Here is a 22,778-nt window from a genome sequence, read left to right as displayed (position 1 = left end):
GCACGCTGCGGGGGGGCAAGGCACTTACCGGAACGCTGCATGCCGAAGAGGGAGGCACTGGGCGAGCCCTTCACTGTCCTTGAGCAGCACAGGGAAAGGGGCAGTGGCGAAAGCGGAGCAGTACACGCGGGGCTACCACTGTTCGGGAACAGTACCTCTGGAGGGGAGACTACCGCCACACGACAACAGAACCTGTGGATGGACCTGTGCACGGGGGAGTGGTGGTGGAGGAGTGGGGGGGGGGGGGGGACGTTAGGGTACCATTGCGCGGGAGAAGTACAAAGGGGATGGGTATCCCACTGCAAAGGAGCAGAACCCTTGAAGGTGGAGGGAGAGGCTACTATTGCAGGAGAGCAGTACTTGTGGATGGAGAGACTGCCTCTGCACGGGGGGTTGTTAGGGTACCACTGCGCGAGAGCAGTGCATATGGGTGGAGAGGCTACTTCTGATGTGGGAGGCAATAGGATAATACTGCACGAGAGCAGTGGGGGTGTAGGAGCCGACATTACAGGAGTGTTCGTGGGTTGTGTGAAGGCTGCCACTACAGGGGGGAGTACACAGGGAAGGAGAGGCTACCACTGCAATGGAGCAGTACACGTGTACTGGATGAGAACCTGGGAAGACGAGGGTACCCTGGCATGAGAACCAGATGTTGCTGCACAGGGACGATAGGCTACCACTGCACGGGAGCAGGACAATTGGAGGCGAGGCTACCACTGGAGTTCATATGGGGTTTAGGGTACGACTGCCAGCGATCACAAATAACTTGGAAGCTTTCCCTGAATAACGAGATAAGAAAAGACTGGTGATTAACATGGACAAACTAAGACGTTGATAATTGGTCGTCAAAAGAGGAAATATAAATGATTTATTAACAAGGAAAGGGTTGAAAAGTCGCACCATAGAGTATCTGGGTCTTACTTTCTATTCACATTTACACTAGAAATCACATTTTTTCACGATACAGAAACCTTTTACATCAGATTTTTTCATGACTGGAACTAGTTGAAAGACTAGTGTCTCAAACGAGTTTTGAGCATTCCTCAGTCGTCAATGGTTCAAATAATGACAGAATTCAAACTTGTCTCCTGGTGTTTTACTTTCATGAGTCTAGGGCCAAAAGATTGAAATGACAACATTTTCTATTTTTTTAATGAGCATTTAAAAAGTAAATTGTCGTGGACTGCGAGTGTAATAGTGACATTAAGGACATTTATTACTCTGCTCTCTTTATTTCTCTCACTTTATATCTACAGAAGAAAATGTTCTGGATGGCTTTGAACATGAAAGTGGAGATTTTGTCTAGGGAGCATGGTTGAGTAATTTATGCTCGAAAAGTTTGGTCACTCATTGGTTGAGTCATGGTACAATGCGGATGTGTACCTCTATTATTTAGGTTTGCCTGACCCCTGATTATGAAACACTATTTTGAAATATAGAATGGGTATTTACTAAGACTGGGAGATAAACTCTGCTCCGCCGGCAGAGTTGGAGACATTTTGGGCACTCTGCGTTAAGCCTAATGTGGAGTTCCAGGCACATAGTCGAGTTTTTTCTTGCGTGCGGCTGGCCAACGGTGAGTTAGCAAGTGAGAACTGGTGTTCCCTAGTGGGATTTTCAGGTGCTGGGAGGGCACCTGGTGAGATTTTCTCTCTGCGAACTGTCACAAGCAGCAGTGACCGTTTGCTGCGAGAAAGCTGCAGCTCGACTAGAGAATCTGCGAGAGAGGCAGGAAAACCAACTTGAGCAGCAGCACCTTCTGATGAGCTGCGTAGTGTCGTTCGCGCTGATTTTTCAGCACGGAATGAGCTTCCAGCTCAAAAAATCAGTGTGAACAGCACCAGTGCTGATTCCCACCAGTTTGCAGAACTCCGCAGAATTTCGTCACGTTTTCTTGTAACTCCTCAGAATTTCACAGTGTAAAACTCTGCGCGTTCTGCTCAGCCCTAGTTTTAACTCAATATTGGATGGGATGAAGTCACCCAGCACAACAGATAGGATTTGTGGATGCTGCTAGTATGGTATACATGTGGAAAGTACTAGTGTGCACATTTTATTGGGTTATTGGTTTTATCCTGGATTAAGGCATGGATATTTAAAGCCCATGATAATGAAACACAATATCAAAACACACCAGACAGTGTCAAAGTTCTTATGTTCAATGGACTCGCTAGAGGTAATAACTGCAGTTGGGAATTTTTTACAGACTATAGAAAAATATATTAATGTGGTTTAATTTATTTGATGTTTTTATTTGTCTATATTTTAATGTATTTATATCCTGTATCTGTGCACTTAAAAACATTATTTTGTGTTAATGATGCTATCCATGCTTGTTTCTTATGTATGGAATAGTTTAATGGACTATAGTCCCAATAAACTCACTTCGGCCTGACTGACCGACTCTCTGACTGCCATGGCGGATTTCACGAGGAGCTGACCGATTGACTGACTGCCATGGCGGATTTCACGAGGAGAGAAGGCTACCATTACACAGAGTTTATTGGAGAGTAGTAGACGCTACCATTACATGGGAATTTAAAGAGGAGTAGATGCTACCATTACACACGCTTTCATTGGGAAGTAGAGGATAGCATTGCACAGGAGTTTATGGGGGAGTAGAGGCTACCACTACACAGGTGTTTATTAGGGAGTAAAGGCCACCATCACATAGAAGTACATGTGTAGAGGAAACCACTCCAGGGGAGCAGTAGACAGGGGAGGTGGAGGCTGCCATTTCAAGGGAGCAGTGCATGTGGGGAGAGATGCTACCACTGTAAGGATCAGTGCTTGGAAATAGAAGGCTGACACTGCAGAAGAGGAAGGAAAAGCTAGCACAGCAAGGTACTAGCAACAAGTGGATTAGATTCTGCCACTGCAAACAAGCAGTTCACTGGGAGGAGAATCTAGAACTCCCCAGTAGAAGTATGTGACAGAGACAGGCTTCTACCGTACAGGAGAAGTATGCAGGGTTCTCCAACAACATGTGAGAGGATAGCAGCAGCAGAATGCCTGGCAGCAGTGCATGGGGAGGGGTCCGAGACAGGCTATGCATTTCAGAAATAGATGGGGGAAGGGATTTGCCCCATTACCCAGAAGCTGTCCATGGGCAGATGTGCACACTGCATGTGAGCAGTGCATAGGCAGTGGAGGAATGCATACATTTGAGAAGTGCAGGGAAGGAACTGCACCAACTGAGAGAAGAAGAGCAGGGCATAGGTGAGGTGAACCTTTTGCTGCACGGGTGCAGAGTACAAGTACCAGAGTTACTGGGGGCATATTGTATAGAAGCAGAGCATGGGGGAGGAATGAGAGGCAAGAGGCATCTAAAGGACGCACTTGAGCTGCATTAGTCACACTGAAATGCATGGGGCGACAGAGGGAATGAACTGCAGTGCAGAAGTGCATGGGAGAACTGGCTCCGGATGCGTGGGAGCAGGATAACACATCTTTTGTAAAAACGTAGGATCAAAAACATAGACTATCCACTGTAGTGTCTTCCCCAGCCTGGAAGCATGTAAAAGACACCTTCCAACAAGTTATGCGATCTCTCTCTGAGGTCTGCCCAGAACACAAGGGTCTTAGTGCACCTAGTCTCACAACATTGCTTCTCACTCCTTGTTAAATTAAAAAGTACCCGCAAAATTTGTTTCATATCTCTACAATGAGTCATCAAGGCACTCGGACTAGTCGGCCAAATCGGGCGGTATGAGATAGTTGAGATGCACTCTGGTCATGCACCAACGGCACAGATTCTGTTGCTTGATCTGGACTGTCAGACGGAGTTGCCCCATCCATAATTGCAGGAGCTGACTATTGTTGAGGTAAGTGCTTAAAATATGACAAGTCCTGTGTGATGAAGTTTCTGGGATGAATTGCTGTCACCATGTGTCATTTGCATGTCACCACCCTCAGAGAAACGACGGCAAATGGAGTGTCTGTTTTCCACTTTTGTTTCTGCTTGACCAGGACCCAGTCACCTTCATTGAAGACTGAGATCATCGAAGCAGATCAGCATATGTTTTCATGTTGCAGTTTCAAGAAGTGTCCAGAACACAAACCTTATTAGCATTCAAGGATGGGTCCACTGTCCCCGTGGCAATTTGGTTCAGATGGCTCTCCCAAATAGCAAGGTGGCAGGACTCTCACCAGTTGTGAAGTGAGGAGTTGATTGATAAGCAAGGAGGGCTTGACACAGGGCTTGATTCAGCTCAATTCCCTTCAACGATGCTTGTTGAATTACCCTCTTGAAGGTACTCATGAATCGTTCAACAACACCATTGACTTGTGGCCACAGAAGTGTACTCTTTTGATGCTTGATGTTTAGTTTGACTAGAAACTCTTTGGATTCTCACCTATTGAAGAGTGGGCCATTGTCAGATTTGAGAATGGTGGGGATCCCCCACGCTGCAAAAATGTTGTCCAGCTGCTCAATGACCTTGTCATGGGTAGTTGATGACAATTGCTCCATAAAAGGGTGGCTTGAATACTCCTTAATAACTACCATGAGATAAGGTCCAAAACCCAACGGCCCAAAGAAATCAACTGCAACACTTTCCTAAGCCTACGTGGGAAGGTCAGGCATTGTTAGTGGGTGTTGTGTCACCTCTATGAAAAGGCAGTTGCAAAGATAGCAGTCCTTTAGTTCCTTCTCAACTCGCTCGCATAGGCGCAGGCACATGCTCAACATCTTAGGGCCCTCTTGGCAGCTACAGTGCCACAATGTCCTTCATGGGCTAGTTCGCTGACTAGATGTCTTTGGCTCTCCGGTATGACTATTCTTGAGTCTCTCAATACAATTCCTTCCTTGGCCAGAGACAGTTCATCCTGTACATTTTTGAATTTCTGAAATTCAATAGCGTCAACCAAAGGCTGAATACTCTTCTTACATGATTGAGTAGAGATGTCTTTAAGAATGAGCATGTTCTTATCTGCATTAGTAGCAGCAATAATCTGCTCGTTAAATAAGGCTGCCGGCGTGCTGGACCTCACAATGAAATGAATGTGCTCTTCCGCTGTTTATGATGTCAAACTGTGTGTGTAGAAGTACCTGTGAAAAAGTAATTAGCAGGGTTTCTATCTTTTCCCAGCTTGTGTACAATCACATAGGCCCTCATTACAACGTGGTGGTCAAAGACTGCCAGGGTTGAAGTGGCAATTGTACCGCCAACAGGCTGGCAGTACAAATCGCCATATTTTGACCGCAGCGATAGCGCCGCTGTCACACTGCCGGGACTGGCGGTTTTCCGCCATGGTTGTCCCAGCGGTTTGAATCCGCCAGGGCAGCGCTGCTTGCATCGCTTTCCTGGGGATTTTGACTCCCCTTCCCGCCAGCCTGTCCATGGTGGTAGAGACCCCCATGGAAAGGCTGGCGGGAAGGGGAGTTGCGGGGCCCCAGGCACAGCCCTCTCGCGATTTTTACTGTCTGCCTGGCAGACAGTGAAAAGCGCGATGGGTGGTGCTGCACCCGCCGAACCGCCACATTGCTGCCGGCTCCATTAGGAGCCGGCTGCAATGTTATGGCTGACATCCCCGCTGGGCCGGCGGGGATGTCCAAATGCGGCCGGCGGGTTTCCGGCCGCATGGGCAGCCGACTGGCGGTACAACCTTGGCGGTCGGCCTTGTCCGACCGCCAAGGTTGTAATGAGGGCCATAGTCTTACTCTTACAGTCACAACCTTCACCTCTCAATGCATGGGAGTATCTTGCTTTCATGTTCCAAAAGATATTGAGCAGCACTTAGTGGTCTGTAATGATGGTAAAACCTTTTCTATATAGAAACACCAGAAAATGTTTGCAGGCCCACTCTATAGCCAGACTCTTCTTCTCCAACTGAGAATAGGCGCTTTCTGTATCAGACAGTCTTCGACTGGCATAGGTCACAATGTGTCTTTGAGCGTTTTAGTGACCATTATGTTGAGCAAGGATTGCCTCCAGGCCCACCAGGCTCACATCCACAGTGATTTCAGTATGTAACCTGGGTTTAAAATAGGCCATCTCAGTTGCGTTTTCAATCACATGCTTAATTTTTTTGAAATTCTGATCACATTCAGCAGACCACTGAAAAGGGACATTTAGTTTTGTCAACTCCATCAATAGAGCACTCACTATAGCAAAGTCACAAATGCACCTTGAGCAATAACTGGCCACGCCCAAGAAGGGACGCACCATGATGACATCTTGTGGGGGGCATGTAACTGACAGTCCTTGCACTTTATCTGGGTTAGGAGTCATTCCCTCGTTAGAGAATATGAGACCAAATAATTTAAGGTTGTTTTTATGAAACTCTCACTTTGCTGTGTTCAAATTAAGACCAGCACCAGCAAGCGATTGGCGCAAGTGTGAAAGCTTTGTCATTCTCCTCTTGTGTTGCTCCAAACACTATTACATCATTATTGTAGTTAAGAGCATGCATGACAGGTTCAATTATTCGATGTATGGCATCCTGAAATATTTCTGCAGCTGATGACACTCCAAAACTCAAACTTTTGTATCTGAACAAACCGACATGAGTCAAAAAAGTAGCGATGTACCTGCAGTTCTCTTCCTGCTCAAGCTGGTGGTATCCCTTATTCAAGTCAAAATGAGCAAAGACTTTGGCACTATTTAGTTGGATGATCATGTCCGCTATGTGTGGATCAGGATGTCTTTCTCTCAATTGTTTAGTTGACCTGGCGCATATTAACATAGATGCGCACTGCGCTTCCACTGTACGTTTTATCACCACCACTATGGGTAAAACCCATGACGTAGGACCGGTAGAATGCTCAATGATGTCATGCTTCAAGAACATTTTCAGTTCTTTTTTAACAGCTTCTTGCAAATGAAAGGCAATTCTGTGGTGCCACTGGGCAACAGGGTGAAAGCCCCTGTTAATGTGAAGTTGCACTTTCATTGTCTTGAACCTTTCTAGGCCATGAAACAACATTGGAAACTGACTCACAATTTCGAACTGAGTATGTAGGATCTAATTGAGAGATATCAGTCCCATGCCAGCAGCAGTGACAAAACTGATTAGGCATGCAGTGGACGAAGTTCCTTGAAGCATGTGAATCGGCACTTGCATGGACATGTTTAGTATCGCATTGTCACTGTGAATGACCCTTGAATTTGTAACGGTTTAGCAGAAGCCCACATGTATACCTTTGTGTTTGATGGATTGAGGCATGGCACAGAAGACCAGTTATTAAACTTCTCAAAAGGCATGATGTTAACTCTTCGCACCACTGTCTATGACGAAGTTTATGGGGCAACCATTGACCTTTATTGTAATCCTAAGGCAGAGTCCAAAGGAACTTGTTTGTTTCATTTGATGATCTATCTTCGTCTTGTGTTTTTCCTTGCACACAGTTAAACCAACATGCTCCTGAAGTCTTTTAGTCAACATCATCATCACACACCCATCTTTTTCACTGGCACTTGAAGAGCCTTTGCAGGACGAGCTTGATGATGATCGACTTGGTCTGGTTTCTACTTGTCATAACTGGTGTTGCTTTTTGGCCCTGTGGGAGTGATGAAAACACTTCGAGAAGTTCTCTAATGTCCATTTTCTCATCTTGCTGTGATATATTTGGTTTCTCTTTCACTTTGCAAACCATTATAAAGTGATTTTCTTTTCCACAACCTTTGCATGCCTGTTCTGTGGCTGTATATTCACCTTCATGGAGATCTGAAATCCTACATCTGAAATACAATTTTTACTTCTTTGATGACTTTGACTTGCAAACGATACCTACTTGGTACCTGTGCTCACTTTTCATGACTGTTAGAAATGGGGTCTCTAGTTGGCAGTCGGTTTGCACCCTGTCCAAGTAGGGACCCTCACTCTAGTCAGGATAAGGGAGATACCCACTCAGAATACCCCTGCTCACCCCCTTGGTAGCTTTGCACGAGCAGTCAGGGTTATCTCAGAAGCAATGTGTAAAGCATTTGCACATAACACACAGTAATATGTGAAAACACTACAAACAGACACCACACCAGTTTTAGAAAAATAGCCAATATTTATCTATATGAAACAAGACCAAATACAATAAAAATCTAACATACATTAATAAAAATATGAACTCTGCAAGATTTACTAAAAAATACAGTTCCTTGAAATCGATAGCTCCACCTGGGGCTATCACGGCGTCGTGACCAACAAAAGCAACAGTTCATGCCGGCCGCGGCGTTGTGGGCCAGCTACGGTGTCAGGAAGCACCACAAACAGTACCTTGGATTTGCAAGGCATCGTGATCCTCGCGGTGAGCTCCAGAGAGCGGTGTCGCTGACGTTGTGGTGTTGGTTCCGGAGTCGGTGCAGGAGTCGTCAGGACCTTGGGGTCACACACATTGCGGATCGAGCTCCAGGCTGATGAAGTCAGGTGCGTCAATGCTGATTCATTTTTCACTGTTCCTGCTTCCATATCATCAGCTTGTCAGTCTGCTCTTTCATTGGCTCTTTCAGCTGTTAGTATTTTTTCTAAACTGAGTGTCTCTCTCAACATGTGTCTTCTGAAAGAGTCTGACAGGCAACCATCGATGACTCTTAGGGCGTATGGCCTCTTCATTGTTAAATTCACAAAACTTGCAGTGTTTGATGAGCACATTCAGTCTTTCATTAAACTCATCCATCGTTTCACCAGCTTGCTGTCTCGCTTGATTGAAAATGTACCTTTCATAGTCAACATTCAGCATCGTACTGAACTTGGTATTCAATGCTTCTTTGATCTGACGGTACAATATTGTATCAGTCTGTGAGATTTTCTTCTATACTTATTTTACTCTGTTGCCGTTCTTTAAATACTTAATGATTTTCTTATCATCTACTTCCTCTAGGGCAAATATGAAGTCATCAAACTTCTCTATCCATGAAGTCCACTTGGTGCTAATATTATTTTTCTTAGCTGTGTCAAATGGTAGAGGTGGTTTCAGAAACACAGCTGCATCATATTTCTCACTCTTTTCTACTGCCGACAAGAGTGTATGCTCTTCAGATGGCTGACACTGTTCACCCGGATTTGCAACTTCTGTAAGCACAGGCCACTTGCTGTCACTTAAGTTGTCTCGCCTGAGCTGAGGTCATAGATCGTTGTCTTCTTTCTTGATGGTGAGTAATGATTCAGTTTGTCGCACTTGGTCAGTGTCGCGTTTGTGTTTTTTGCATCGTACCTGGTTGTCATTGCCTTTAGCTTTTTGCTTTGTATTCATGACGGCTATGTGTTATGGTCCACCACAGTCTTTCTTCTTTCAGCCTTACCAATAGATTCTGGTGGGCCTTTCAAACACTCACCTTTGCAGAGCCTTCCACTTCTTTGAGGGACGGACAAGGGCTGGAGCGGGGCTTTGACTCCACACACGTAAGCTTCAAATTGCTTCGTACCGATTTGGGTGAACAGGACACGCACAAGCAGTTTGCTGTATCATTGCAAACACTCAGGCAGAGCAGCCTTGCTTCTGTGGGGTATATATCACCTACTTGTTGCCAATTGTAGCATTCTTCCCAGTCCGGGAGCATGCAAAAGAACACACTACAAATGGAGCTTCAGAGTAGACATCTTTATTACTCAACCGACTATCACACACTACTCAATTACATCATAACTTTTAATGACCACACCTTAACACCTCCCAACATGTTACGTAATATTTCTCTTAGGTCCGCCTGGAACTGCAAGGGTCCTGGCGCACTTAGTCTAACAAAACTACACCCACTTACTGACATTACCTATTTGTCACAAATAAATCGACCTGCACCGTATCCCACTATCCGGAGCCTTCTCCAAGATAAGCTAGGAATGGCACTAGAGTAGTACATTATGCTGGATTGTGGCATATGGAAGGTAAGACACCCACTGCAGTGGAAGAAGCAGTCACCACAGAGAGCTGTACACAAGGGACAGCGGCACACACTCCACTAGAGCAATAAATTATGAGGTTTGGTACGTACTGACAGCACTGGAGGAATGCATCCAGGTGAGTGACTGGCACCGCTTACCCTGAGGTAGTCCAGCAGAGAGACATTGGAATCATGTACCAGCATGTGTTTGGCAAGAAGACCCACTGAAACAGGACAGTGCACAAGGAAGGAATGAGTGGCATAGAGTGAAGTGGAGCAGTGCATAGCAGAGTGGAAGGTTCCTTGGACCATGGGGCAGAGCACTGGAAATGAAAGTTAGCCACCATACTCAACCAGTGCATGGGGAGGGAATGCATGTCAATCTGCACAGTAGAGGAGAGGCACCCTCAGGGTGCGTAGCAGCGATGCGTTAAAATAGGAGGCATACACATTTTTTGCAGCACCATTTCATAGGGATGGGAAAGTGTGCACATATTGTGAGCATGTTAAAGAGATTGCAGGTGATACAAAACATCACAACTTTTACTGGTGGCTGTAACCCTCTGATTTACTCTTGCAAACCCATTGCTTCAGTAGCTTCATTGGGCTCCCATTAAGCAGAGTGTTCAGTTTAAAGTCCTATGTAGTTTACAAAGGTACATTACTGAAGAATGACCCACATTTATCATTAGGCGCCTACAAAGATATCATTTGTGTACGGCTGTTTGCTCTTCAGCTCAGGGGCATAGCTACCAATGGTGAAAAAGGGTAAGAGAACTGGGGACTGGGGTGTGAGGGACTAAATGAGCTCCAATTATAGCTGTCAGTAGCTGTATTTTACTTCCCAACTGGGGTCTACAGGCCTATTTATCTTCCTCGACTACAAATACATACAAATTTGCCTTACACAAACAATATATAAATCAATTAATAATAACTCATATGTTCTAAACAAAAAAACACAATGATCAGGTAATTAAGGCCATAACTGATTCATTTTACAATAATTGCATTCAAATATACATTTTCGATTATCTTACCTGAGCTAGTGAAACAGAAACCTGCAGCCTCCATGTTCAATGTCTGCTGTGTAGTGAGATGAAAAAAGACCTTACAATGGAGTTAATGTGGAACAAAATGACGGCAACAAATTCAAAAAAGTCTACAAATGCATTGAAGTCAAAGTAAAACTGCTTTTTCCTCTATTAATATCACTGTAAAAATGTTAGTTTTAAACTTAATTGAAAATTTTTATTGTACAGAAAATTGTATAAACATGTATATTTGCACAAAACCTTAAAAATCAAACTTAACCTGTTAATAATATGATTGGTTATATACACACATTTATTATTTTCCAACTTCTTATTATAATATGATCATGCCTAATAGAATGTTTTTAAAAATGAATACTTGACTACTCATATTTTTATTTTTATTACATTAGAATTACAATTAATAGGTTTGCTGTGTTTGTGTGTGTTAATTTCAATATTATTTTATGTTAATAAAATTCTAACTGTTATGGGAAATGTAATATGTCATTTTCATTTTTATTAATTAATCATATATAACAATTGTCAATGTATTACTGTTTACAAAGAACAACATATTATTTCCATATAAACATGATATCCTTCATTTTAGATATATTAATTATAACTGTTAAAAACAAATACACTTTCTTTGTTCAGTTATATTAAATCGTACTATTTTACATATGAACAATTTTTTATGCTTTTAAATTCCACTAACATGGCCCACAGCTAAATGTAAAGTAACTGTAAAATGTGAGTTAGTCAAACTTAATATACTATCCAGAATCTGAGACACACTGGTGAAAAAATATATGCGGCTATTTACTGTTCTAACATTGTAAAAGTGTGTATATGTGGGTGGTTTGTTTATTTTTTGTACTCCAGTCCCACAAAAACTGGCAAAATACACAATTTTTTGTGAGTCTGGAATAGTATAATGACTACAAATTCCACAAACAATGTGACAATTGCAAATGTTGGGATGGATCATATTTACTATTATAACTCCAGTTCTACAATAATTAGAGAAACTATGGGCCTGATTACGAGGCTGGCTGTCTTCGTACTGCCAGCCTCGCGGTGGCAGTCAGGACCGCCGCTGTTGTGATGGTCCAACTGCTACATTAAGACCCTGGCAGTCGGACCGTCGGCCTGGCAGTGGTAGCGATCGTAATCCACCAGGGCAGCACTGGGCAGCGGATTACAACCTCGTTCTCCACCTGCCTTTTCATGGCGGTAAAACAGCCATGAAAAGGCCGGTGGAGAACAGGTGCAAGAGGCCACAGGGGGCCCCTGCACTCCCCATTCACTTGGCATGGGCAGTGCAGGGCCCACCTGCCCAGCACCGTCGTAATGTTCACTGTCTCCCTTGTAGACAGTCATTATTGTGAGGGTGCTGGTGCATCCTGTGGACTACAGCATTGCCGCCGGCTCCATTACGAGCCAGAGACAATGCTGTAGCCTGTTTTCAGCTAGGCCGGAGGACACAGAGGTTTCTGCCCGCCAACCTAGCAGGAAACTTCTAATAGGTCCGGTGGGGTGATCGCAATAAAGGCAGTGCCCACCCTCTCGGGAGTTTGGCAGACAGGCTTTCCCGTCCTCCAAACTCGAAATGAAGCCCTATATGTTTTGCTGGAGGGATGGTTTACTATTCTAACTCCCCCCCAATTAAAACTGGGAAAGTACAAATAATATAGGGGTCAGCTTAACAATTGTAACTCAAATACCACCAAAATTAGAGAGTGTCCAAATCAATTTTAGGGTCAGATTTCTAACTCCAGTGCCACAAAACATTAAGGAAAATGCGAGTATGGAGGAGTGTGATTTGCTATTCTAGCTCAAAAGCCCATTGAGTTTGGAGAAAGTGAACACATATTGTGGGGAAAAGGTTAGCAGGTTTAATATTCTAACTCCAGTCCCACAAACGCTCGGTAAAGTAGATACCTTTTGGGGGGGGGCAATAAATTTACTAGTCAAACTCTAATCCCACAAATATTAGATAATGTGCTTATATTTTAAGGAGTTAGATTTACAAATGTAACATAAACTCCCCCAGGACTGAGGAAACTGCACTTTTTGAGGTGTCAGATTTAATATTCCAACTCTAGTCCCTCAAACATTAGAGAAAGTGCTTATTTTGAGGCCAGTCCAATATACTATTTTAATTTCAAACCCACAAGTATTGGATAAAGCACATACACTAAGGGGTATGATTTACTATTCTACTCCAAAACCAGACTGATTTGCATACCTTTTTGTGGGTTCAATTTAGTATTCTATTTGTGGGTCATTCTTCAGTAATAACCCACCAACATCAAGGAAAAGAAATGCTAAGGGAGGTAGAAGATTATATGATTGAACTCTAGTCCCTCACACTTTGGAGAAAGTGCACATTTTGGGTGGGGAAAACATTACTATTGTAACTCTATTTCCCTCAAGATGGTTGAAAGTACATACATTGTGTGGGGTCTAATTTACTATTTTAACATCAGTCCCACAAACAAGGGGGAAAGTATATATATTTTGGGGATTAGACGTACTGTCCTTGCACCAACCCCATCAAGATTGTGGAAAAAAATATGTATTTGGGGACGGGCTTGTTCACAATTACTATTTTAACTGATCCCGCCAACATTAGTGGAAGGAAATATATGTTGTGTTGGTCTTAGGTACCATTTGAACTCAATAAATTATTAAACAATATAATGTTTAAAAGACTATCCTAACTCCTTCACTACAAACAATTGTTAAATTTTATATATAATATATTCAAAAACATTGTATGTTAATGTTAATCAAAAATACGTACTTCATCCATTTATTTTGCCATTCATATGAATTAGTGAGGAAAATAATGTTAGTTTAAAATGTCAAGTGTGATTCCTACATCTCAAATCATAAATAAGGTAATTATGCAGTTTATTTTGGTTTGAGCCTGCACTATCTATGCTGTTGGTAAAGCAATTGGTCCGTGTATCTGTCAAATTACTGCAGAGACTAAAATGGAAGCAGGTATATCAAAGAAAACTCTTGGTGTCACTGCCAGTGCCTGTCACTATTCACAATACTAAGGACAGCTATTCTGGGAAGCAAAGAAAAGGTTTAACCTCCATGGCATGGTATGGTACCAGAATGTCGAAGCCTACATATAATGTGGCAAACATATTATGTCCTAAATAGCATTTGCAAAACAATCCTCATTGAAATCAATAATAGAAAACCTGCACCCAGTGGGGAGGTATTTTTGTAAACGATATTAATGCCATGACATATATGCCAGAAGCTAGTTTGTCATGATTATTCTCATATACTGCCCCTTCCATGGTATTACAAAACATACAGAATCTATTGTCAAAAAGCTCTGGCACAGGTAATAGGTCTTGCCTTTTTGGTAGGGAAAGTGTTTTATAATATTTAGACATCTTTGTTTGTGTTGTCCCTTGCTGTACTAGAATGAAATGAAGCTTCAATAACATATTACCTCTAAGCAAGGCCCTTTTGTTGTCCAGGGTGCATTAGCAGAAGTAAGCTGTGCCCGCAAACAAAAGATGAAACTTGTTGGTAGTTAACTTGAAAGGCATGTAGAGTAAAATATTGTATGGTAGATATTTTTAGCAAACGGTCAGTGTATTTGTTTTCTTTAAGAAAGCGCTTGTGAACAAAAAAGCAATAGGTTTAAATACATGTTTTAATGAGTGCAATGTCAGCAAGCATTTGCAATGCAATAGGTCTTGCATTTTCTTGGGTTAGAGCTAGTTGTAAATTCATAACTGGACTTTTCTTGCAACATAAATTGTTCAACCCTGCCGCATAATTCCATTTTTTTCCTGCCGTATAATTCCAGTTGGCCAACATTTAATGAAAGCACTTCCATTTACCTGCTTCCTCTATCTTAAAACAAATACAATTATCATTTAAACCTTTATCAGAAATAAACTTTTGGCATGAGAGTTTAATGCTCAAAACACCATAACAAAAATATAATTTGGGGCTGATTGGAGGGTGAAAGGAAAGAGGGAGTCAGGACAGATGGTGAGGACAAGTGGCATTGTAATGGTGTCATGGGCCCTGGAGTAAGAAAGGAAAATGGTTGACTGTAATTTCGGTAGAAAATACAGCAGTAATTAGAGTTGAGTGAGGTCCACAGGTCTCTGGGCCCCCGGTGCCACTGCACCGTTTGCTCCATTAATAACTAGGCCTCAGGAGAGAAAGCGGATGGGGCAGAAAAGGAGTAGTGAAAGAAATACAACAGACAAAAGGAAGAAAGAGAAGGGGTCGCAAAGAAATAAAAGAAAGAAGGGAAAGAAAGAATGAGAAAATTAAAACACAACTAAGAGAATAAATAGAGCAAACATGTGAGACAAAAGAAAAAGGGAAGGAAGAAAGAAAGCAAATGAAAGATAAAGAAGAAAACATATTGAAAGAAGTGTGAAAAGAAAGAGAAAAATGAACATTAGAGAAAAAAGAGAGATGGTGAAAGAAACAAGCAGCGAAAGAACCAGGGCATGTATGTCTGACACATTTGTCAGAGACACAGAATGGGAAAACCACTTTGACACTTCGAGTCCTGACAAGAAACTTGTGACTTCCACATATAAATAGGAAAAAGTATAGTAAAACGTGAATTGACAGATAAAGATAAGAAAAACACCAGAGAAAGGAAGGAAGAAAGATCTAGAAAAAGTGAAAGGACGCATACAAAGTCAAATAAAAGAACAAATAAAAAAGACAAAAAAAGAATGAAGCAAAGAGAAAAAAATAGCGAGAGAAGGAACACCCGATGAAGGAAAAAGAGAGAAATGAGACATGGAAAGAAATAGCCAAGTTTTTGAGAGTCTGAAAGAGCAGGTAGCAAAAGGAAGAGGGAAATAAAAAAAGGGAGAGGAGTAGAAATGAACAGTTGAATGAAATAAGAGCTGAAAAGAGAAAAGTGGGGGAGAAAGAAAACATTGAGAGTAAACAGAGAAAAGGAAAGAACGGAGTAAGATAGGCAAAATAGACCCTCCCAAATAAAGATGGCAGCTAAGAATAGATTTAGTTGGCTCCCCCACGTCCTCAAACAGAAGTCAGAGTGTGGAACAGCAGGGGGCACTGCAGAACAGCAGGAGGTGCATTAGCAGAGTTGTATGTGAACCTCAATACAGCAATGTTGGGCAGCTTTGGATCAGGATTGGGGGTATAGACAGAGCTGTGTCGCGGCTAAGTGCTGGAATAATAGAAAGGCAGCGGGTGAGCAATGAGAAATGGAGCGCTGTGCAATTCTTGGTATTGGAATAATGGGGCGCTGCAGGTTAGGGTTGAGGTGCACTGACAGAGTTATGTGGGCTGCAGTACGGGAATAGTAACAGGAACAAAAGGTCTGAAGTGAGGTACGTTAATGGAGCTATGTGTGGAACCTAGAATTGGCGTGACAAGTGTTAACGTGGAGGTGCCCTGTTGAAGCTGGGAGTGGGGCCCAGTATGGGAGAGGCATTGCCTCTGAACCACAGAAGCGAGGAATCCTGAATGGCGTGTGTATGAGCCTTAGTACTGAGAAGAAATGTACACTAAATGTTAGAATTGATGGATTCTGGTGGAGCTGTCGTGGTTCCCATCAACAGTGGCGTTGGATGTTAGACTTGAGGAGCACTGGCTGAGCTGTGTTTTGCTCTTTTGGGTCCAGTATTGACTCGGCAGTGGGATTGAATATTAGAATTGAGCTGCTGTAATGGAACTGTATGTGAGGGGGGTCCCAGTATAGGAAAGTAAGTGGCCTCGCTGGGGTCGACTTGAGGTGCACTGATGAAGCTGCGTCCAAGGTCCTAGTACTGGAACAGCAGAGTGTACTGACTGTAAGAACTGAGATACTCTGGCAGGCGGTGTTTGTGGGGTTCTGGTACGGGCACAGCTGAGGGTTTGAAGTGTGTGAACTGAGATGCACTGATGGAGCTGCGCCCGAGGTCCCAGTACTGGAACAGCAATGTTTACTGACTGTAAGAACTGAGGTGCTCTGGCAGACAGCATGTGTGGGGTTCTGGTACAGGCACAGCTGAGGGGGTTGGAGTGTGTGAACTGAGTTGCACTGATGGAACTGTGCCCCAGGTCCCAGTACTAGAACAGCAGTGCGTACTGACTGTAAGAACTGAGGTGTTCTGGCAGACAGGGTGTGTGGGGTTCTGGCAAGGGGACGGCTGAGGGGCTTGGAGTGTGTGAACTGAGGAGCACTGATGGAGCTGCACCCGAGGTACCAGTACTGGAACAGCAGTGTGTAGTGACTGCAAGAACTGCTCTGGAAGACAGCGTGTGTGGGGTCCTGGCATGGGCACGGCTGTGGTGCTTGGAGCATGTGAACTGAGGTGCACTGATGGAACTGTTCCCGAGGTCTCAGTACTGGAACAGCAGTATGTACTGATTTTAAGACCTGAGGTGCTCTGACAGATAGGGTGTGTGGGGTTCTGGCATAGGCAAGGCGGAGGGGCTTGGAGTGTGTGAACTGAAGTGCACTGATGAAGCTGCGCCCGAGGTACCAGTAGTGGAACAGCAGTGTGTAGTGACTGCCAGAACTGAGGTGCTCTGGCAGACAGCGTGTGTGGGGTCCTGGCATGGGCACGGTTGAGAGGCTTGGAGTGTGTGAACTGCAGTGCACCGATGGAGCTGCGCCTGCGGTCCCAGTATTGGAACAACAGAGTGTGAAGCCCTGAGGTGCTCTGGCAGACAGCATGTGTGGGGTTCCTGGCACTGGCATGGCTGAGGGCTTGAACTGTATGAACTGACATAGGGGGTCATTCTGACCCTGGCGGTCTTGGACCGCCAGGGCAAGAATGACGGAAGCACCGCCAACAGGCTGGCGGTGCTTCATTCCCTATTCCGACCGCGGCAGTACAGCCGCGGTCGCACCGCCGGGCCGGCGGTGTCCCACCGATTTTCCCCCGGCGGTGATAATCCGCCAGGGCAGCGCTGCCCTGGGGATTATGACCCCCTTACCGCCAGCCTGTTTCTGGCGGTTTACACCGCCAGGAAGAGGCTGGCGGTAAGGGGTGTCCTGGGGCCACTGGCATGGGCAGTGCAGGGGCCCCCTAACAGGGCCCAGGCCTGCTTTTCACTGTCTGCATGGCAGACAGTGAAAAGCGCGATGGGTGCAACTGCACCCGTCGCACAGCCGCAACACCGCCGGCTCCTGTGTTGCGGCCTCATTCCCGCCGGCCCAGCGGGAATGTTGGAATGGGGGCCGCGTTATTGCGGCCGCATGGCGGCCGCTTGGTTCCCGCCAAGGTTAGAATCACCCCCATAGACTAATGGAGCTGCACCCAAGGTACCAGTACTGGAGCAGCAGAATGTAATGACTGCAAGAACTGTGACGCTCTGGCAGACAGCGTGTGCGGGGTGCCTGGCACTAGCATGGCTGAGGGCTTGGAGTTTGTGAACCGAGGTGCACTGATGGAGCAGCACCCGAGGTCCCAGTACTGGAGCAGCAGAGTGTACTGAGTGCAACAACTGAGGTGCTGGGGTTCCTGGCACTGGCACGGCTGAGGGCTTCGAGTGTGTGAACTGAGGTTCACTGACAGAGCTGTGATGGGGATCCAAGTATGGAGCAGAATTGGGCACTGTCTCTAAGGATTGCGGAGCCCTGGTACAACTGGGTGCCTAGGCTATAGGCAATTACAAGCGATCCTTCCCGCTTTTTCCTAAGTGTTCCTATATGTGTGCTAAAGGCACACAGAAAAGCACACTTGGTAAAAAATTTAGGGCGGAGCCAGACAGCTCTGAGCAGAGAGCCTACAAGGGCCAGATATGACCAAGATAACAGCCTGATTTATAGCTTTGTTCACAGTAAGCTCAGCGAAAGAAGGCTCTGCAAATTAAAAGGGAAGCTTCCCTGGACAGGAGCAGGGCACAAATTTGAAAAGAGTCCCCTACAGACCAGATAAACAGGACAAAGTGTGATTATACAGTAGTTGGTCCCTGCTCCCACACAGAAGAAGGGGGGACAAAGAGGCATGACTGACCACTAGCAAGCAAGGATTTTTAAGTGACACTGAAACTAACAAATTAAATAGCTGTAAGCCCACAGAACAAGTATACTTAAAAGTATACAAGAGGTCCTACAATTACGCTCAACCTAAAAAGTGAATGTGCAATGGAAATTAGTACCACTGTATCTTTATGAGCCATAGAAACAGTACACACTTTCTAAAGAAAAAAGTGACAAATCAGTAATTAAAATGTCACTGGGCCAGAAAAGTAAATATTTAAAAGAATATACACTTTCTCACAATTACAAGTTATAGTTCATGCTGCACCTGCTGTTTTACAAAAGGACTACTTGATGCCAGATCAACTAATCCTAACTGGGACACAAATAGTACAATATAACCATCAATGAAATGCCATGGCCTTGACCCAGGAAACAGTGAAAAACAAACAAAAGCAATGGCTGAAGAGGACTGAATGGGGCTGAGCTAAAATCGATTTCTCTCTACTTCATAGAGTTTTTTTTTTAATTGAGGACATGAGTGAGGCCATCCGTAGAGCTAAAGCTGTTTTTAGCCAGTCCTGCAAGTTTATATACTAGTACTGTGTGCACTAGTGTAGAAGAGATCTTAGTCCACAGTAATAGACTGATTATTTTACCCAAGGTTCTGTTCGGATGTTCTTCAGTATGTCCGGACATCAGCTACATCAAGATTAGTTATAAGCATTAAAATGTTGAACTATATAGACTGCCCTCAAGAGCCTTTACAGGCCTGCAGATGGCAACCTTGTTTTTCAATGACAGGTGATGAAATTTAAAATAGGCATAAATCTGTGCACATCAGCTTGAAATATTGGAGATTACTCATTTTGTCTCACAGTATCGGACGCCCCAAAAACAAATTTATTTTGCCCTCTTTACAAATAGCCTGCAAATGAGGCTGGATTTTCCCCAATCCCACCATTACTGCTACTATGACTAAAAGGGTGTGGAAAATCTGGACTATTACCAGATGTACCTTAAGGGGCTAAGAAGTGAGGTATCACAGTAGAATCAAAAAATGCTAAATTCCAACGTGGTCACTAACCACTGTTACTGACCCCAACGTAATTATTAGACCCCTAATAACAAGGTCCTAAATCCTCAAAAAACAGTTTTTTTTTAGAAAATATACTAAATCTGTCATAATGTCAGCTTCTTATTTCAGTAAATCATCTACTTCTTTCCTAGAACATTGCAATATCTTTCTTTTGTTACTTACAGAGGCAGAGATGGAGCCACTGCAGTTATAGTTAAGTCAGACTTTTCATTGAAAAGGCATTTATGTTTTCTTAATAACTTTAGCACCATTTAAATAATCTGTATAAAACTTGTCAAAGAAGTCCATCCACTTTGAGTTCGACATGGCAGGATTTGTGGTGGTCCATGAAGCAGAGGCCTAATAATATGAGGGATCCCAAAAATGACATTTCACATTTTAATTCTCAAAGGATTATTTGCTTCTTGGTGCACAAAAAAGGTTGAATGGAATTACACCAAACCTGGCAAGGAAATGCTTTTACTTGGTGTAAATCCATGCAGAAATGTCGGAAAAATTAGCATTTAAAAATGTTCCCTTGTCGGCTTGAAGAGGTTAAGTTTTAGAGATATCTAGACCATTAATTCAAGAATACTCTGCTGATTCATGAGCCCATGGAAGATTTGAAAATCCAGTTTCAAAAAATAAAAATTCACCTTTCGACTAGGGAGCATTTTTTCCCATCTATCGTGGCCATGATTACTCACCACAGGGTATCAAGCACTGTGTTTGGATCAATTAAAGGAAAAGGGGCATTAGTGGTCAAGGTAATTCCCAGAACTACAGGCCCATAAGGTATGTCTCAAAGAGACCTGTAGAAGTTAAATAGGTATAAAAGTTTTTTTGTATTGCATGATTTTTGTATCTTATGTCAGGTGCATGAATCATGGACTTTATTTGGGTCTCACGGACTGTCTTGGGCCACAGGATTAGTGAATTCATCACACAATTTGTGAATCCTGTAAAAAAAAAAAAAAAAAAAATTGGAGTGTGCATGCGGCCACACATGTAGGTTGGCTCCATACAGCAGGTTAAGAGCAGTGCGTGGCCTCAATCCATTCCCCAAAGCCAACCCACTGATATGCACATCCATAGTTGGTGTTCAGCTAGGGTTGGCCTACTACAGAGAGTAAGGTGCATGGCCTGCTGTGAATAGTTGAGTGCAGGGCCTGGGCAGAAACTGGACTCTGCATCCACCCCTGCCGGCACATGACTGAGGCTATGCACAGCAGAGTTAAGCACCTGGGAACGGTTGCATAGGCCATGTGCAGCCAGGGTTAGTTGCTCACGTAATGTTGGGCACAAGGCCTGACCAGAGGCAAGGTGCTGCAGCCAGCTCCTGCTGAACATAGCTAAAGGGCATGCTCTGCAGACAGTGGCCACACGTCGAAACTTGAGTGCAAAAAATTCCATATTATTTGAAGGACTTTTGGTCTATCGGCCACCTGGCCCCTACTCCAACTTCCTGTAGTATTGGCCAAATTTAATTGAACCTCTAGCCATGTCTACTAAAGGCATTATTTTAGGGAATTTCAATCTTCATTTTGACGACAGCCAGAAACCACATATTGAGGAATTTTTAAGTTTTATGACAGTCTTGGATTGGTAATTGAAAGTCAAAACAGCTACTCACATAGCAGACCATTTGTTAGATGGGATCTTTGCCCGTCCTGAGGATCAGATGACGTTGATAAATACCCGCTTGATTGGACAGACCATCATCTTCTAACCTTCCGGTTTATGAAGGTTTATTCTTCTCAGCACATTAGGTCTAATGGGAAATCTGTTAGACACTGGAACCGTATTAATAAACAACATTTAGGCCCGGCTCTAGTCGCAGGTTGGGCAGCCGCCAAAAGTCTCTCTCTGTCAACTACAGACAGTTTTAATTATGGAATAAATATTGCAATCAATCAACTTGCCCCACTTAAGACCTCTGTCTCTTCAGAAAATAAGAAAAACAGATGCCCTTGGTTTACTAAGGACCTCAAGCAACTACAAAGAAAATAACACCAATAAGAACGGAGATGGAAGTTCGATCCTAACTCGGCTGAGAAAGATAAGCTAAGAGTTGTCCTGAGAGCTTACAAAGTTGCGAGTACTAAAGCTAAACCTGAGTACTTAACCCAAAAGATTAAGGAGGCATTAAGTGCCCCTAGAGAACTTTTTAAAGTGGTACGCTCCTTGACGGCTCCTCCTACTCCCCCGGAGCGGGAAAATTCACAAGAATTTTGTATTAAGGTGGCAACTTTCTTTGAAAATAAAGTTCTACAAATTCACTCGAGCTTTAGCCATTCTGAAGGGCCATGTTGCTCTTTTGATATCTCTAATAGCACTTTAGATACAGGTCGTCCTTTGTTAACAAATTTTCATTCATTACTTCCTGAAAGGATTAAAGAGATTATGTTGGGAATTAAGGGCCAGATGTAGGAAAAATAAAAATTGCGAGTCGCATTTTGCGAGTCAATGCGACTCGCAAAATGCGACTCGCAATTTGGTATGCCAGGAAATAAACCGGTCCGATTTAGCGACTCGCAGCCGGACTCGCAACGCTGTGTGCGAGTCCGCAGATTGCGAGGTCGCTGTTTGCGAGTGTGCAAAAAACAAACTCGCAATTAGCGAGTGGGTGTCGCAAATTGCGAGTACCCTCAAAATTGCTTGCAGGTGCAGCAGAACACTCCAGAAAGCACACCAAAACACTCTGGAAACACTTCCTGGCACATGATGATGACATCACAGCCAGGAAGTTAACAAATACACCTGGGAGGAGGCTGGACCACACCCTTTTACAACTGCCAGTCTTCACACTGAGCAAGCAGCAGCAGCCATGGAGGGAACCCCCCGAAAAAGGAAAATTAAATTCTCTGAGAGGGAGCTTGAGGTGCTGACTGAAG

Source organism: Pleurodeles waltl, chromosome 6 (genome assembly GCF_031143425.1).
Source record: "Pleurodeles waltl isolate 20211129_DDA chromosome 6, aPleWal1.hap1.20221129, whole genome shotgun sequence".
Lineage (NCBI taxonomy): Eukaryota > Metazoa > Chordata > Amphibia > Caudata > Salamandridae > Pleurodeles > Pleurodeles waltl.
The sequence above is the reverse complement of the archived record's forward strand: the minus strand, read 5'-3'. Positions refer to the sequence as shown.